Consider the following 14,170-nt stretch of genomic DNA (forward strand, 5'->3'; position numbering starts at 1 on the left):
CAGAATGAAACGATCCTTATCGATCCGAATTATAGAAATATGTACATATGAAAGATAGGCGACATAAAGCAAGATAACTAAAAGTAATCTCAGTATGGCTCCCGATTATTTCAGGCAACTGCCCGTGAGCATTGAAGGCCAGGGGAAACAAAAGCCTTCCGTCGCCTAATGAAGTTGAAATAGAAAATAAGCCCCGATTATCATCACCCAGTTCTCCCCCTGTGGTAAAAGGCAATGACGCCCCCAAGTCATTGTATTGACAGTAGACTGTACGTTCCATGTGTTTAGGTCCAAGGAATGAAAAAAAAAGAGGGTAAAATCACGTTTCTTGATTATCTTCATTTTGAATCTCTCTCTCTCTCTCTCTCTCTCTCTCTCTCTCTCTCTCTCTCTCTCTCTCTCTCTCTCTCTCTCTCTCTCTCTCTCTCTCTCTCTCTCTCTCTCTCTCTCTCTCTCTCTCTCTCTCTCTCTCTCTCTCTCTCTCTCTCTCTCTCTCTCTCTCTCTGAGGTAACCCGTATTTTTTTTTATCATTTTTTTTTCCTCACCCTCTGACAACCTAGAGGTAATTTGATTGTTCCTCAAAATCCGCAGTGTAGGCCGGCCCAACCACCCTTAAGTCCTCTTCCCTACATAACCTCATCTTGACCCTTTTTTGCCTATTTTTCTCCGAATTTCAACCCAGTTTTAGATAGGAGAAACTTTACGTACTTCAGTTATGTTTTGCCTATTTCAGTTATTTTCCAAATTCTTAGGATTTTACATACATCAGCTCTGTTTTACTGATTTCAGGTCATAATTCTCTGTTTCCCAATCCAGTAATTGATTTATCAATTCCATGTCTTTGTTCATATTTTATTTGCAGCTTCCATCTGTACATTTTAAGTTCTATAGTGTTTGTCATAGGGTGTGTTTTGACGTTATATCTTTCTTTCGACCTGATTCATCTTTTTCTGTCTCATGTTTTCCTATTTTGAGTCTATTCCAAACTAAAGCCAATTTCTTCCTATTTCCAGCTCTATTACACTCAGTTTTAAACCTCAAAGTCGAGACGAAATTCCTTGATTTCTTGTTTTTTTTTATACCTTCCTTTCATCCTGATTCAAAATCGTAACTTCTATTTTTTCCCGCTTTTTGTTTCCTATTTTTGATTTTAGAGTTATGAACATTTTTCGCCTATTTTCCGTTTGATTTACCTGACTTTCACCAATTTCGCCCTGTTTTCAGCCCACTTTTCCTTAGATTTGACCCTCATATCCCAGACGAAATTTCCTGTTTTCCGTCTCGGAAGTGGCTATGGCAAGGTAATTGGCCAGCCCGGGTGTCTTCTGTTAGGCCATAATTAAAGACTTCCGGGAACTCCTGAGTTTATTTCGGAAGCTTACCTTTGCATATCTGTTGGTTCTGTCTGTGGTGGCGTTAAGATGGGAGTGTGTGCGTGTGTGCGTGTGTGTGTGTGTGCGTGTGTGTGTGTGCGTGTGTGTGTGTGTGTGTGTGTGTGTGCGTTGGGAGAATGGGGTAGGTGGGTGCGGACGTCGAGTGTGTTCTGGCTGTCGTTTGTATGTGTCGAGGGGAAAGTGTTGGTGCTTCTGTGTACAGTTGTGTGTTTCCGGTGGAGTGTGTCTGTGGTTTGAATGAGTCTCTGTTTCTTTTTTAGTGTGTTTTTCTGTCTGACTTGACGTCCCACTCGTCTCTCTGCGTTCCACAGTCTAATCCAATCTGCATGTACTCTCTCTCTCGCTCTCTCTCTCTCTCTCTCTCTCTCTCTCTCTCTCTCTCTCTCTCTCTCTCTCTCTCTCTCTCTCTCTCTCTCTCTCTCTCTCACACACACACACACACACACACAAACACACACAAACACACACACACACAGTTACACACACACTTACACACACTATTTTACACGAGGATCTTATTACCTTTCTGCAATTTTGATATCAATAAATTTCCCTTTTTTCCTCTCCAATAGGAAGAAATTTATTCAATTTCCCCAAAAACTTTCTCCCCTTTTTACTCCTTTCCGTCAGTTGCCGTTGTTGTTTTGAAAAGAACGATTGATTTCTCGCACTATCGTTCGGGCCAGAAAGATTTATACAGTTCCATCTGTTCATTGAGGATTTAATTGGAAGCAGTGGCATCAGGTGAGCTCATAGGGAAGGTTCAGTTTGATGAAAAAAAGTAAGTCTTCATGAAGTTCGGGTAGAGTTATTTTATAAGCCGAGGAGTGAGTCTCTCTCTCTCTCTCTCTCTCTCTCTCTCTCTCTCTCTCTCTCTCTCTCTCTCTCTCTCTCTCTCTCTCTCTCTCTCTCTCCAGTCACTGCAACACGGAGCGGGTGACCTTGTGTGAAAGACCAAAGCTAGGACTTTTCCTCTGTACTTGACCAACTGAAGCAAGTGAGAAAAAGTTCTCTCTATTTTTGCGTGTGTGTTTGTGTGTGTGTGTGTGTGTGTGTGTGTGTGTGTGTGTGTGTGTGTGTGTGTGTGTGTGGGGTAGGCAAGGAAGTTTGAGAGAGAGAGAGAGAGAGAGAGAGAGAGAGAGAGAGAGAGAGAGAGAGAGAGAGATGGATTTATTTCTGGAGATATCTCTCAACCACAAGAGTGGAATTGTTTTCAGATTGACATCTGTTGGAAGTGGAAGAGATTCTGGTAGCCTTGGAACTGGATTTATTTCTCTAGATACAGTAACTGTTGCACGAGAGAATAAATTTATACACAGTAGACTACAGAATATTGTTTTGTCTTTGTCGCTCTATGAGACTCTGGGAGGTGCTTAATCCTGCAAGCTAGGGTTGCTTTAGCTCAGCTTTAACCCTCATCAGTTCTGCGTGATACGATGGAATTAGTTAATAAAATAAAATTTTGACATTTCTAGTTCATGCAATAATATCGAACTGCCACCATCATAACTTCCGTAGCCAAAGATGTTGTCTAAGATTTGCAATAATTTTTCAATATTACTTAGGACAACTGGGACTGAAAAGTACCCATTGACGTAATATACATAGACTTTTAAAAGACATTCGTTAAAGTATCACACTATAGATTAATCAATAAATCAAGATCACATGGGCGAGCAACTGGCTCACCCTTAGAAAGCAACTTGGAATTTTAAATGGCGAAGCCTTAAACTGGTTGAGAGTGACAAGAGGTGTGCCGCAGGAATCCTTCCATGGCCCCATTCTTTTCAAAATATACTTAACTGATCTAGAATTGGATTTCATGTATTAGGTCGCCTCATCTGCGAAGGATGCAAATCTAGAAAGGTAATGCTATAAATGGACAAGTCTTTGAAATAATTCAGAGAGATCTTAACAAATTAGAAGAGTGGTCAGACAAATGGCAGAATGAAATTTAACTTGCACAAATGTAAAGATATACGCTTTGGAGACTAGAACACTGAACAAAAATCGGTGGGAGAGAATGTTGAAAAGAAAGCCTGATGCGTATTTAGGAGGAAATGAATATCATAATGGAAGAAATGAAAACTGAAAAGAACTAAGCACAAAAGTTAACATCTTATGGAACATCATATAGACTGGTTTATGAAACAAGAAACTGGCATAAGTAGTGAAAGATCGGAGTGACTCACTCTGTCTTGGCAAGTTTAAGATGAATTTAAGTGACGAAAAGACATTCTTTAAAGACGAAAAGAATCTTCTCGGAGGCTCAGAGTCCATTTCAGAGTGTTTTAAAACTGCTGAGGCTAACAGGAAAGTACCGACAACTTTGTTTCCCCCGTCCTGAACTAAGATATACTGATATGTAACCAGTAAACGCTTGGGTAGTAGGGGGTGGGTAAAGGATGGGTCATCTTTTTACGTTAGTGAGAAAGAAGAGGAGGATCTGTGTGACAACGATTTACCAGAAACGCTGATTTTGAGTCACCCCCGCAATGATGGTGAGGCGTTTGAGATCAGTTTACGGAACGCTGAATCTAAAAGCGATCACAGAACTTCAAGAAAAAGGGAGGGTCAAGAAGTGTTTGGTGTCGGAAATACATTCATGCTGATACAGAAAGTGATTGCCAAGAGTAATCCATCCCCGTTTGTTCACATCTTCAAAAACATGGACTGTATTTCATGAGAAAATGTAACTAACGTTGAATTAAGATCATCTCCAGAATTCGTCAGGAAGTCAGTATTACGAAGGAGTCCTAATGGTAGAGACGTGTGATGTCTGCACTGCTCAGAGCACCAGCGTCTCTAAGAACCTAACAGTCGAAGGCACACGACCGATACAGAGTCACAGAAGTCAGGAACTTGTGTGTGTGTGGGAGGGAGGTGGGCTGGGCCAGGCTGGACATCGCATTGCTGCTGAATATAGTTGGACGATGGACGCGCCGAGGAACGAGCGGACAAACTCAACTTCAAAGACATGTCACACATCGGGTGTTCCATGACTCAGACCACAACAGTGGGGAAGCTGACCAGCTTATTCCGAGCGATCGGTGGATCAGACGCCGCGTGAGGGAAGCAGAACTCCTGGCGGAGACGGGTGTCCTGCAATACTGACGACCTGAATAAATGTTTCTGTTTCCCTGTCTGTGTCTGTTGTCGGTGGGATCATCAAATGTTGACATGAATGTAACATGGAAAACTGGAAAGGCCATCTAAGTCGGTCCTTCAGATATATATATATATATATATATATATATATATATATATATATATATATATATATAGGTGTGTGTGTGTGTGTGTGTGTATTATTCTCCTCGCGTCGTGTTGCAAGAGCCAGGTCATAGGGTGGCATAATACCTGCGATAAGGAAATTTATGACTCCACTTATCTCATGGTTCAGTCATGATTAACAGTTTTGGTGGGTGTCTAGGAGCGTTATTGAGGTTGAAGACCTTGAACTTTCAGGGGTATATCGTAAGGTTTAAGTAAGTTAAGAGCCTTCGTAACGTGTCTTTGACTCAGCCCAGCCGGAAATTTATATACTTACGGCAGCAGCAGCGGCGGTGGCAGCAGCAGCGGCGGTGGCGGCGGCAGCAGCGGCAGTGGCGGTGGCAGCAGCAGCATCTGAGTGGTGGCCTGGAGCGGGACCCGTGCCCTCGACTTTCTCTACTCCAGTCTGACCTGGAACACTTTGTCTGGACGCGACCACCTCTCGATCCCATTCCGTCACCCACCTCACGCGCTCTCCATCCCAACCCGCCACGCACTCTCCATCCCACCCGACCACGCACTTTCCACCCCACCCTACCAAGCACTCTCCACCCTACCACCAGTCTTTACAATTTCCCACACCTCACTAAAGTGGTTCCCTACAACAGTCTAACTCACAGCGCACCTCAGTTCCACGCTCTTCATCAGGCCCATAGAACAGTTCACTCCAGAAGAATTAATTCCACATGTTTATTCCACAAAAGTCCACCCCAGAGTTCGCCACCGATCTCTCTATAGTACACAATTATACGACAGTTTATTCTAGAGGAGTAAATTCCCCGGCAATTTATCCTGTATTGATTAGTTCAAAAAACTCTTCCGCTGCAATTTGCTCATGAATTATTCATCCTGCGATCGTTTATTCTAATGATTTATTCTGCAGAAGTGTAATAAACAGAACAACAATTTATTCCATAATAGTTTATCAAACAATTTTTTGTATGGTAACTTTTTTCTGTTTATTCAGTAACAGTTTATTCCTTGTGTTTATTTGGAATGAGTTTATCAACAAGCAGTCTAGTCAAAAACAGTTTATTCAGCAATAGTTTATTCGTTAAGAATTTTCTTTCTCGGTTTATTTTAAAGCATTTTCTTACCCAAAAGTTTATTCCCTGATAGTTTATTCATCAACGGTATATTCAGCAAGTTCATTCCTCAACATTTCATTCAGCAATAATCTATTCATCAATATCTAATTTCCTGAAATAGCTAATCCATAATAATTCATTTTACAGTTTATTCTGCAGTAATGTATTCCGCACACAAAAAATGTATCGATTGATCGTCTCTTCAATAATTATTAATGGCTCAACAAGTTATTCCACACGAGTTTAAGCCACACTTATTTATGCTGTATCATTTCATTCCACAACTGTTTATCCCATATGTCTTCACACTGCTGTTCGTTATCCTAACCTATACAAGTATAAGCACAGCCCGTAGCAACGGCCAACAATCCGGGCTACTGCGCTGCTTTTTTCGTGCAACTGGTCAATACCTTTTGGATTTGATGTAAGAGATTGATTTATATAATAAGGGAAACCGTAACAGAGAAACGGTTTGATGAAGAGATCGATACATTAAGATATATTTTGAAGTTATTTAGCTCTAGATACGTAGAAGTAGCTTTCTTTCCGCCTGTCTGTCTGTCTGTCTGCTTTTTTTCTTCCTTCTTCTTTCCTTTCTTTTCTTTCTCCTTCTTCACGTTGTCTGATATGAGGTAAGGTTGAAATCTGTCTCGAGATATTGACTTCCTATGTTAGTTCCGAGGTCAGTTCTTCTGAATTCTGTAAGTATGACAGTACGACCTTTGAGGGCGACACTACGACTCGTCGGAATGATCGCCTGGTCTTTAACTTGACCACTTCTTTCCCGGAGGTAGCGCTACCGTGCTCTGGGTTTGTGCTCCCGTGCTCAAGGAGCTGACTGCCGTGCTCAAGGGCCGTACTGCCGCACCCAAGGGTCGTATAACATTGTCTTCAAAAGGGTTTAAGGGCCTCTTTATTTCTCCTTAATCATCGGCCTTCCCGTCTCTCGTTACTCTCGGGGCAGTAAACTGTTCTTCCCCAGTTACTGGAAGTCCCATTTTCCAGCGTATCTCCCTGGTTTCCACGACCGTCAGCGCTGAGAATTTGTCCTCCATATTGGCTACGAATTTGTATATTACAGTTTTTATCATATTCTATCGATTTCCTTAAAGGTTGAGTTGTATTGTCATATATACGGTAAAGAACGTGTGTGTGTGTGTGTGTGTGTGTGTGTGTGTGTGTGAGTGAATGGAAGTGGGTGGATGGATCGGGAGGTAGGAAAGGGAGGGAGGGAAGAAGGTAGGGAGGTGGGAGGGGTGGAGGTCAGGGCTCCTCCGTGGCGGGACCATTATCATACCTGGCCAGCCACCGGACCGACGCGCTCTGCGCCATGACCTTAACGGGCGTGTGTGTGTGTATGTGTGTGTGTGTGTGTGTGTTGTCGGGGCTCGCCAGATGCTGCCTCCCTCCCTGCTTCCTTGCCCAGGCTTCTCCTACCCCTTGCTCCTTCCTCCAGCACTCCAACACTTTGACGTGACGGGCGGAGGGCAGAATGGGGGGGAAATGAGGCCAAGGACAATTAACGAAACGGCGCCGGGCATGGGAGTTCAAGAGAGAGAAAGATAAGAGAAGCTAGCTCATGGTCTGGGACAAGATTATCTGCTGGAGGAGACTGGTGTTTTACTGAGTTCTTAGTCTATACAGATGGAGAAATACTCCTCCCATTCCAACACTACAGATGGAGACTGGATGGTAAAGAACAAGGCTCTTCTCCATCCGCTAACATAGATGGAGATGGAATAGTAAAGCAGAAGGTTCCTTACGACCCACTATTTTAGGTAGAGGCAGGATAATAAAGCTGGAGACTCCTCCCCACCCAGGACAGTAAAGTAAAAGGCTCCTCCCAGCCCGACATGAAAGAAGGAGACAAGACGGAGAAGCAGAAGGCTCCTTCCCACCCACCGCTAGAAGTAATGACGGGATAGTAGAGCAGAAAGTTCTCTCCCATCCGCCACTATACATAGAGCAAGGATAGTAAAGCAAAACGTTCCTTCCCGCACTCCACTGTAAACTGAGACAAGATGGTAAAGCAGAAGGCTCCTACCCTCCAGCCACTATAGATGGATACAGTATGATAGAGCAGAAGGCTCCTCCCTACCCTCCAGTAAAGATGGAGTCGTGATGGTAAAGCAGAAGGTTCCTCCCCACCTGCTGCTATAGATGGAGACAGGATAGCAGAGTAGAAGGCTCCTCCTTACCCTCCAGCATGGATGGAGACAGGATGATAATGCAGAAGGCTCTTCCCTACCCATCAGTATAGAGATGGAGACATGACGGTGCAGTAGGAAGGCTGGACGGGCCCTGGGCACCACGGGTAAAAGGGAGCAGCAGGCAGAGGAGGACGAACTCTTCCTCACTCGACGTCGTCCGTGGTAGTGGTGGTGGTGGTGGTGGCGGCGGCGGTGGTGGAGGTGGTGGTGGTGGTGGTGAAGAGTGATTCTGTTGCCGCGAGGTTGCTGCGCTGTGCCCGCCCGGCCACAAACCCCGCCCCCCCACCTCAGTGTGCCTCTGACCGCGGCGATGGTTGGATGCGAACCACGACGCTCCAGACCCTAGCTCGCCCTCCGACCTCTTCCGCGACCCGCTCTTGTGTCCTGCGAGCGAGCTGGTGTTCGACAGTCTTCTCGCCCCGTGTGTCGCAACGGGACACATCCAGACCCTCAGTGAGACGTAGTTATATACAGGAGTCACAGATCTTATCACACGATGGAAACAAAAACGTAGATATGATATTATTGACACGTGGAAGTTAGACGCCAGAGAGAGAGAGTGTGTGTGTGTGTACTTCAGAATGAGAAATCTTAAAACTAGAGAAATGTATTTGTGATAACTTTAAGTGTAGTTAAGGCAGTAAACAAGCTGATTAAGTGACGTCGGAGGTCGGTGGACGGCCACCGCCACCACCTGGAAATATAGCTGAGGTTGGGGAACAGGTTCAGCTGTGGTGTAGCTTGAGGGAACCAACCGCGTCCAGAAAACTGGAGTGACATGTGTCTGTGATCCCTCCATTGTTCCAGCAAGATCTTAACGCGCTGCCTTGGGTTTAATATCCTGCTTCGCCCCGCCCTAACAACCGAAAAGGTAAGAGAACGACCAACCATTACGTACCAATGACACAAGTAATAATTACAGACACAACAATAATGCTTTTGATTTTCTCGTCGCTCTATTTGGTGAATGCAATGAAATTCGTAGCAAAACCTCGTATGCTTGATTTATACCGAAAAGTTTAAGACGTTAAACTATAGGTGCCGAATCAATACGTAAACATTTTTAAGAATGTTTGTTGATGCATAACTCTACGGGTCTGCCATTCCCAGACTCGGCAAACACACCTTATATCATCCATATATAAACCCTCGGTAAAAAGACGTTTCCTTCTCAACGCATACATCTCTCCATCACAGAATCGTCCTAAGAAAAATGTCACTTAAAGGTGTTACAAATATTTCTCGATGCTACACAGACACATGCACTATTATAGACAACAAAATTAGAACAGTTCACGGTTTGATATGTAATAATTTCAGTGTTTTTATTTTGTTGTTCATGCGTTCATGTTTACCTGTTCGATGAAAAGAAATGTTTCACTCAAATAATCACACCGGGCGACGCCTTACAGCCTCGGGAAGTGGCTCAGATATCTGTTTTACGTGAACTATTCAGTAGCTCGGCATTTTTTAGTATGTTCGTTGTCTTGCAGCTGAGTCTAGACTTCACTTTTACACGAGCGTCAGACAAGAGATTGGTGTAATGTCAAGTGTTGGTCTCAGATGGGTGTACAAAGATGAGAGAGAGAGAGAGAGAGAGAGAGAGAGAGAGAGAGAGAGAGAGAGAGAGAGAGAGAGAGAGAGAGTGAAGGACAGCGTAGGAGATGTAAAGGGATGAAGATAGGGACGATAGTCAGTAGGATGTAAAGGAAAAGAGAAAAGAGGTGAGAGTGTGATTAAGAATAGAGATAGTTGACGACGTGTTGAAGCTGATGAATTGAGAGTGTGCGAGTAGAGGAAGGTTGAGGAGAGTGTGCGAGTGAGGGAATGACAAACAAAGAAAGAGGAGAGGAAGATAAACATAAGTATTAGATGGTTGATTTGACGATAATACAACGTAATTGGGTAAAAATAGGACCCCGTGATGCAGACATTTTTAGAAATAACAGAGCTAGTGTTTGGCCTTTCTTCCAAAAGGTCTCCCAACAAACGAACGTGGAACACAAGACGTTGTGTCATTCAAAACCGCTGTCACTCGTCCTATGCCCCACGAAACTGACCGACAAGTACGTTTGGAACCATTTATCTCATGCTAAATTACTTAGCAGTCTCGTCGACATGTTGCAGAGAGATTTGTTCTTTAAGCACCGAAACTTGGGCTTACTATCATTAGGGTGAATGTAATATTAGGGAGTCTAGTAACTTATTGTACGTTATATCTAAAATACATCACTGTATCCTGCTTCCATGGTTTAGTTTGTGACCATAAGTTGTATTTTTTTATTCCACTGTTTAGTGAGGGTATGTAAAGTCGCGGCGTGGAGGACGATGTAACCAGTATAACTTAATGATTACCTATCTTACCTTACGTATTCCTTGCGATGATTTTGGGGTTCTTATGCCCCTAAAGCTCGGTCTGGGACTTTACTTTGTCTTAGGTATACGTACCTTAGGTTGGTTTGGGAGGTCTTCTGCTCTCAGCTCGGCCTTGGACCTTACCAATCATGTGTATATACTTTCCACTGACTTCAAAAGTTTCCTTGATGGTGATTTCGGAGGTCGTCTATGCCTACTGCTTGATCTAGGAACTCACAGCCATTCCTAGGGCTAAGTTGTAAACAGTTTAGGCCCCCAGGTGGTTTGTATTGCCACTGTAAAGAGCCATTTCTTTCAGTGTAGGTTGGAGCCATGTCCACCAGGATTTTCAAGTGCATATTACATGACACCTGGGTGGTATCAGCTGTTCTCACTCCTTATGATTTCAGATAATCGATGCAAGTTGTTCCTCCCGCCTGGAGTCGTGACGTTAGCATACAATACTGTCCTGGTCTGTCTTTGACGAGAGTCGTCACCGATTTCGCTTGTCTCGTCAATGACGGTTCGCAACATCCACCCTGATATCATCAGCGAGGGGTCAACAGTTATTTTGTTTTCTTCTCTGGAGGTTAGGTCATCGGGAATAATTATCTTTACATCTTTTCGACGTTCATTTCCTTAATTTGATACTTTTTTGTGCCCGGTTTACTGCAGGAGTTTTGATGCCTTTCTTCCGTAATGAGCCAATTGATCGTTAACTGCTTTAAAAAGCATGTCATTTTTCAGTGGTTCACTAGAAGACTTGATTGATGTCGAACTATACTCTCAGTGTCTCCCACAGGACTGTAGTCTCTCATTGTCTCCTCCAGATGAAAGATTATAATGGTGGATTGCTGTGGTTATCTCTAACATCTAAAGTTGTCATGTATCTGTAGAGTTATTGCTATTCTTATGGGATTGATACTTTAACGTAAATTATTCATCCCCTGGGTGCCTTATATGTTTTGTCTTTAATTCAGATGAAATTCCTATGAATAATACGCATTTTATCAAAATGGACTTTACTAGTTTCTGTTAGGAAGGTGTGACTCCTGCGTGTAACTAATTCGAGACTGATTCTTAAGGTAAAATTTCACACGACCTCTAGAATCATCGTATGTAAGCTGGAGAATCAACATCGTCCTCAGTCACCTCGCTAGATTGATCATGAAGGTGAAATACCCACTTGAGAGCAGCCGCTAAGTGATCAGTTTAATGGTAAACCGCTAGATTCTTTCTCGTGACATACATGGGACTAAAGAGCTCTCACAGAAACCAGACACAGAGGTTCTAGAACACTTTCAAAGACTTCAACCACACGCTAACAGAGTCGAAGTAATGCATATCCAAGGAGAGCCTGACCAGTGTGGAATACTGAAAGTGGTCACCCATCCCCCCCCCCCCCCCCAACTAATATGGGAGTGGAGTACTGTATTGCAAGATAAAGAACTCGAGCGTGGAACATACTAAGTCCTGAATGTGATTACTCTCTCTCTCTCTCTCTCTCTCTCTCTCTCTCTCTCTCTCTCTCTCTCTCTCTCTCTCTCTCTCTCTCTCTCTCTCTCTGCCTTGTATATTAGGAAACTTATATTCCTCGACATTTTTTCTTCATCTTTCTTCCTCATCTTCTCTTTTTCTTTTCTTTACAATCTTAAGATTAGAATTTCTGATCCCACTTCATCTTTACAGGGCACAATAAAGATATTCCCAAACCTATCGGTGAAACGTCTTAGCAGACCAAGAAACTGTTTTGGCTTATTCCACTAAAATCAGATTTGTCTTTTTCATGGGCTGGAATTGTCAGGAAATTGTAGTCCAGTGGGATCACCACGTCAATCGCAAGTCGATAAGGACGTATAATTTGACTGGCTCAGCACTACGGTTTGCGTTGTTAAACAGCACAGTTAAAGTGCTGTATATATACACTCGTTCAATGCATGTGTGTGCATGTAGAGCCTTCAAATCTAAAATCGATCAAAGTTTTCGTTGATATGTATATATTGGCATTTGGTATGATATGCAGCCAGTAGAGATTCTTTTCTTTTCCTAGAGAAAGAGTCTGCACTAGCACCAGGGCGGCAGAGAGAGAGAGAGAGAGAGAGAGAGAGAGAGAGAGAGAGAGAGAGAGAGAGAGAGTTTTGAAATCATACATTCACTTTATTTGTTTGTTTTTTCCTAAACCAGAGAAAAGTCTTTTCCTTGTAGTTCTGTTGATGTTGCCGTGTTGGGACATCTCTTTAGGAGTCAAGAAGCATTACTAGGCCTGAGGGATTATGTTAGGGTATCCTTGAAGGATGGCAGGAGCCCTTGGCGACACACATATAGTGTCAGGAAGCCTTGAAGGCCTCTTAGATTCCATTCCTCTGAGCAGAGGGAGGGACAGCGCCTCCTTGTGTCTGCTTAGATAACAATATCTACGGGATCTGCTCATAACTTTTTGGGTCTTGGGAACCCGTCTGACGCAGGTGAAGTGGGGACTTTCTGGCACAGTGTGGGGGAATTTTATTGCATTGGTTTGAGTGGGGACTTCGTTGTACAGGTAGAGGAAGGGGGACCCTCTACGTGGAACTCTCTTGACAAACGTTAGGAGGTTGTCTTGGCAGAGGTTGGGGACTTTGTGGCACAGATGTAGGACTGACTGAGACAGATGGGGGACTCTGCAACAAGTGGGGACTTTCAGACACACACACACACACACACACACACACACACACACACACACACCAGGTTCTTTGTTTAAGTAACCCTAACCACTTATGTTTACTTAATTATACCTCCATTTACATAACTAGGACGACTTCTGTTGACTCCTTACCTAATTGTAATCACCTCTGTTCACCTAATAATGACTTCCTCTGTGCACATAACCAAAACTACCTCTGTCTTTCTCGCCTATGTCTGACTTCGTTCAAGCAAACTGGCTATCTATCCTTCATTTGCAGTTACATCTTCTCCCCTTCTTATAAGGCTATCCTTTAAACCTAGATATAGCTATGCGTGTTTACCTGGCTATGATTTGTTCCTGAAGTACCTTTCTTCATCCTGCTCTATTTACCTTTGTTATCCTAGCTCTACCTACCGCTTCTTGGTTTTCCTAGCTCTAACTACAGCGTCTTTGTTTTCCTAGCACTGTCTGCCTCTGTTCGTCTCGCTCTAATTACCGTGCCTCTGTTCTCCTAGGCCTAACTACCTTTATTCTTCTAGCTCTACCTACCTTTGTTCTCTTAGACTTAATTATTTTTGTTCTTTGAGCTCTTAGCTACCTTTGTTCTCTTAGTTCTAACTACCTTTGTTTTCTTTGTTCTAACCATCTTTATTCACCACACTCTAACTGCTTTAGCTTTCCTAGCTCGAATTACTATTATTCACCAAGCTCTGATAACTTTTCTGTCCTAGTGCTAACTACCTTTGCTGCCCTAGTTCTAACTACCTTTGCTGTCCTAGTTCTAACTCCAGTTTCTGCTGTACTATCTTGTGTAACACACAGATAGCCTCAGGATACTTCGACTGTCCTCTAGTAATTAACCTCGTCATGGATCATCACGTTCTCCTGTCCTTCTCCAGTAGGTACCCTAGTCATGGAACACGAGGTCTCCTGTTACTTGTCCTTCTCATGTACTGTCCTCCGGGGGATAACCTAGTCATTGAACACTAGGTCCTGTTATCTTTCCTTCACTTGTACTGTCCTCCAGTAGATAACCATGTTATGAGTCGTCAGGTGTCTTGTTATCTGTCCTTCCCGTCACCTCCCATGAACCGTTGTCATCTTCATTATCATTGTTTGACCCCAAAAGCACCCTCTTATGGAGATTTTTTATAACATGAACGTTCTCCTCTGTGGCTGGATTT

At 43.4% G+C, this 14,170-nt stretch overlaps 1 protein-coding gene across 2 annotated transcripts in view; it reads left to right on the forward strand.

The window, feature by feature from the left end:
• Window positions 1–6,330: 6,330 nt before the first annotated feature.
• LOC139757763 (irregular chiasm C-roughest protein-like) overlaps window positions 6,331–14,170 on the forward strand; it is a 102,283-nt gene continuing 94,443 nt past the window's right edge. For both annotated transcript variants that reach the window (XM_071678543.1, XM_071678544.1), the window contains exon 1: window positions 6,331–8,837. The gene's annotated coding sequence lies outside the window, so the exon portion shown is untranslated. The remainder of the gene's footprint in view (window positions 8,838–14,170) is intronic.

The sequence above is a fragment of the Panulirus ornatus genome, chromosome 28 (assembly GCF_036320965.1).
Source record: "Panulirus ornatus isolate Po-2019 chromosome 28, ASM3632096v1, whole genome shotgun sequence".
Taxonomy (NCBI): domain Eukaryota; kingdom Metazoa; phylum Arthropoda; class Malacostraca; order Decapoda; family Palinuridae; genus Panulirus; species Panulirus ornatus.